We start from the raw sequence: 5297 nt of genomic DNA on the forward strand, positions 1-5297 counted from the left end.
AAACTATGAGAATAAATCCCACCAGACAAGATAAAATCCCACATTTGTCTCTTTTTACCAGTAACGTGGTTTGCAGCACGCTAGTCAAGCAAGCTAGTCAAGCAGCTGCCTGACTAGCTTAGGACTGCTTGACTAACTGTAGGTTAGTCAAATGGACACCATCTGGTTAAAGTTAGTCATAAACTAGTCGAGCGACTAACCTAAGCAGGCTTGACTAACGTCAAGTCAGGCAACTTAGTCAAGCCTGCTCGACAACGTCAAAGTTAGTCAAGCACGTTAGTCAAGCAGGCTTGACTAGCCTTACGTTAGTCAAGATGGGCACCATCTGGACTAACTTTACGTTGGTCAAGCTGACCAATTTAAGTTTTCAGTGATGCATGCTTGAATCATATTTTGTACTTTGTTCTCAAAATTATAAAAAACGACTTTGGCAATTAGCGTAGCAGGCTGACGATGTGTCATTAGGGGAAATGACAAAATGTGATCAAATGGACAGTGCTGGATGTTTGAATGTATTTCTGGCATTTGAAAACAACAAAATATTCACCCTGCAACTTAATGTTTCATTTGTCATTTCAGTACGATGGTGTTGATGACTACTTGATTTTAGTGTACTTGGGTATATTTTACATCACATGATCACCTGGAGGAAAACGGACACTTGGCAATCTGTTTATAGGATGCGCAGAGAGGTATCATATAATACCGTAGAACTCCATCTGCAAGCATATATGCTTCTAAATGAGTGGTGTGTTTTTTGACGAAAGAGGCGAAATGCAGACGCCCTCCACCAAAACATTATTTGGAGTTCGAGGAACTATATTACTGTACAAACGTATATTATATTAATAGTAAGATTAGTCTATTGTAATGTTTTAAAGAGGGTGTCTACCTTTTTGTCTCTTTTGTCAAACCCCACATACATTCAGAAGCATATACGCTTGTAGATGGAATTCTGCCGTATATAATTATTATATGAACAATTCTACAGAACAGACCAAAAACACTAATATTACATTAAATTCCACAAATAGTTTGCTATTCTGTTAGAGCTCAGTGAGATAATATATCACTTGCAAAATAATCATAAATTGTTCAAGATTCTCCAGAAAGGATGTAAATGTCACTGGAAAAGATTTGTTCGTGTCTTGCGCATTACAAGCATGCTTGTAGCGACTTTCTCAATAGCGATCCCCATCGTCGGAAACAACTTCTAGTGTTTTCTTGTTGCCCACTTTCTTCCTCCTCTTAGTACCTTGCATCCTTTGACAATAATGGCGCTTTATAAATATCTTGTTTTTTACAACCCCCCGAGCTAGGTACTGTTTTGCTATCCGATCTTTCTTCTTTCTTTCTTTCTGGCAATAAATTTCAAAATGCTTCTACTCCTACATGTTACACCCTACAATTACGTAACTTGCACATATGTATCGGTTATATCCAGTGCCCATAGTGTCTAAACAGAATTGGGGTCAAAGGTCATTAAAGGGGCATTTCCGGTATTTAACCAAATATCTTCAAAATGTTTCTTCTACCACATATTATATAGTACAATGATGTCATTTGCATATGCATCGGCTATACCACACGCCTATAACTTGCATACAGAATTGGGGTCAAAGGTCATTAAGGGGTTAAATCTTACAATTGCATTATCTGGACATCTATAAGGGGTATGGGGCTCAAACTCGGTGACAACAAATCTCATAACCAGGGGAACATTTTGCAGGGGTCGGGTCAAAGGTCACGCAGAGGTCAAATCTTAGAAATGCATTTTCTGGACATCTGTAAGGGGTATGGGGCTCAAACTCGGTGACAACAAACTTCTTGACCTGGGGACAATTTTGAAACGAAACATTTGCATGGTTCAGGTCAAAGGTCATCTTAGGTCAAATCTTAGAATTTCATTATCTGGACATCTGTAAGAGGTACAAGGCTCAAACTCAGTGACAACAACTCTCGTGATCAGGGGAACATTTTGCAGGGGTCAGGGCAAAGGTCATGCAGAGGTCAAATCTTAGAAATGTATTTTCTGTACATCTGTAAGGGGTACGCGGCTCAAACTCGGTGACAACAAACTTGATGACAAGGGAAATATTTTTGGAACATTTTGCAGGGGTCAGGTCAAAGGTCATATGGGGTCAAATCTTAAAATTGCATTTTCTGGACATCTGTAAGGAGTACGGGACTCAAACTCGGTGACAACAAACCTCATGCCCAAGGGAACATTTTGGAACATTTTGCAGGGGTCAGATACCTCCACAACACCAACACGCCCAGCTAGGTTTGTGGTCTATGACCACCATTTGCCATACATACATACATACATACATACAACAAGGCTTTTATAACCCGCCATTTCATAAAGACCACAGCGTTCTTCTTTCTTTCTTTCTTCTTTCTGGCAAAAAACTTCAAAATGCTTCTACTCCTACATGTTACACCCTACAATTACGTAACTTGTACATATGTATCGGTTATCTCCAGTGCCCATAGTGTCTAAACAGAATTGGTGTCAAAGGTCATGAAAGGGGCATTTCCGGTATTTAACCAAATATCTTCAAAATGCTTCTTCTACCACATTATATAGTACAATGATGTCATTTGCATATATTCATCGGCTATACCACACGCCTATAACTTGCATACAGAATTGGGGTCAAAGGTCATTAAGGGGGTAAAATCTTACAATCGTATTATCTGGACATCTGTAAGGGGTACGGGGCTCAAACTCAGTGACAACAAACTTGATAACTACGGGAACATGTTTGCACATTTTGCAGGGGTCAGGTCAAAGGTCATCTGGGGTCAAATTTTAAAATGGCATTTTCTGGACATCTGTAAGGAGTACGGGACTCAAACTCAGTGACAACAAACGTCATGACCAGTGAAACATTTTTGGAACATTTTGCAGGGGTCAGATACCTCCACAACACCAACACGGCCCAGCTAGGTTTGTGGTCTATGACCACCATTTGCCACTAGTTATTATTATATTTGTTATTTAAAACATTTATACACAGCACAGGTAATATGAGCCAAATAGAAGTAAGTGCGATCACCTCCCATTGGGATTTTAAGCAAGGTAAGCCATACAGACATGTGTATTGTTATATATATAAACTAGTTCACCCGTTGCTGTGAGAATTACTGATAGCGATGCTATTTGACCCCTGATGACCCCTTTTGACTTTTTGACATGTTCCCGTCATTCTTTTTACTACTTTTAAGCCCAATTGGGCATACTGACCCCATTTGACCTTCGCCCTCGAGTGACCTCGGTTTTATTTTGTTCATGCTCCCGTGATATTAAAATGTAGCCCCTGGATGACCATTGACCACGGATGACCACGATTATATTTTTTTACGTGGTCACCTCATATCGAAGATTCCATCCACCATGAAATTTGAACCCTCCGTGATGACCTTTGATCTCGGTTGACCGCGATTTGATTTCGCGCATATATTCCCCTCGTATCAAGGATTCCACCCACCAAGTTTGAGCTCGATTGGACAAAGTAAGTTTGAAAATCCGTAATGACCTTTGACCTCGGCTGACCGCGATTTTATTTCGGGCATACATTCCCCTCGTATCAAGGATTCCACCCACCAAGTTTGGGCCTGATCGGATAAAGTTTGAAATGTTGACCTTTGACCTTGACCTCCGATGACCTTCAAAACCACCCGGTCAACATGCTTTTCCCGATACATATCCATATCCGAAATATCGGATCGAAGCGCGGCGAAACGCATAGCCGGACACACAGACGCCCCCACCCCCACACACCCCTGTTTGTAAATACGTTCAAACGAGGACCTAACTGAGGATTCACACACCCGTTTTTAATAGACACACCGTGGACCTCACACAAACACACCAGACAACTTACTATCCAACTGTGACCCATCCTATACCGCCTATGGGGGGACCTATCTTATATGTATATTTGCATCATTTACGTCATCCTGGTCATATAGTAACAAACCGAGGACGTCCTCGTTTGGAGGTGTGTCCTCGTTTTATGGTGTGTATCCATATGTAGGTCCTCGTTTGGAGGCATTTACAAACGCACACCCACAGACTTCGTTCATTATTTTAGTAGTATAGATGAAGCACAATTTTTCAACAACAAAAATTAGTTACCTAGCTGGGGGTTTACAACTCCCGGAGCTAGGCCCTGTTTTTCAATCCGATCTTTCTTCTTCTGGCAACAAACTTTAAAATGCCTCTCCTCCTCTCCTCCTACATGTTCCACCCTACAATTACGTAATTTGCACATATGTATCGGCTATATCCATAGAATTGGGGTCAAAGGTCACTAAAGGGCATTTCCGGTATTTAACCAAATACCTTCAAAATGCTTCTGCCACATATTATATAGTACAATGATGTAATTTGCATATGCATCGGCTATACCACACGCCTATAGCTTGTATACGGAATTGGGGTCAAAGGTCATTAAGGGGGTGAAATCTTACAATTGCATTATCTGGACATATGTAATGGGTATGGCGCTCAAACTCGGTGAAAACAAATCTCATGACCAGGGGAACATTTTGCAGGGGTCAGGTCAAAGGTCATACAGAGGTCAAATTTTAGAAGTGCATTTTCTAGACACCTGTAAGGGGTACGGGGCTCAAACTTGGTGACAACAAACTTGATGACCAGGGCAACATTTTTGGAACACTTTGCCGGGTCGGGTCAAAGGTTATCTGGGGTCAAATCTTATAATTTTATTTTCTGAATATATGTAAGGGGTATGAGGCTCAAACTCAGTGACCCAACAAATCTCATGACCAGAGGAGCATTTTTAGGGGTCATGTCAAAGGTCATGCAGAGGTCAAATATTGTATGGATATCTGTAAGGAGTACGGGGCTCAAACTCTGCGACAACAAACTTTATGACGGGGGAACATTTTCAGATACCTCCACAACACCAACATGCCCCAGCTAGGTTTGTGGTCTATGACCACCATTTGCCACTAGTAGTATTTACTTTTTACCTGAAAATTCTGAAAGGTCATTGAAGTTTTAACCTACATCTTTTGCCATTAAACATGATGAATGTTTAGACCGACTTAATTCCTTTTTTGTTTGCGAATATACATGCATGACCTTTGATGAATTTTGTTTGCCTATCGCTTTCTTTTTTGTCAGTGTGGGCAGCTCCAAAACAGCAACAGGATAAACCTGAGGATGCTACTACTACTCTCTACCCGATGATCCTGCATCCGTTCAGCGTGGCAACAAACCGGCGATCTTTTGAATAGATGTCAGTAACTGTGCCTATGGACAC

At 41.0% G+C, this 5297-nt stretch overlaps 1 long non-coding RNA gene across 1 annotated transcript; it reads left to right on the plus strand.

Annotated features, from left to right (window-relative positions):
• The first annotated feature begins 584 nt into the window (after positions 1-584).
• LOC140151914 (uncharacterized) lies at positions 585-5297 on the plus strand. Its single transcript, XR_011858997.1, has 3 exons — positions 585-692; positions 3024-3085; positions 5159-5297. It is a non-coding gene; the product is annotated as an uncharacterized lncRNA (long non-coding RNA).

Source organism: Amphiura filiformis, chromosome 5 (genome assembly GCF_039555335.1).
Source record: "Amphiura filiformis chromosome 5, Afil_fr2py, whole genome shotgun sequence".
NCBI classification, from domain to species: Eukaryota; Metazoa; Echinodermata; class Ophiuroidea; order Amphilepidida; family Amphiuridae; genus Amphiura; species Amphiura filiformis.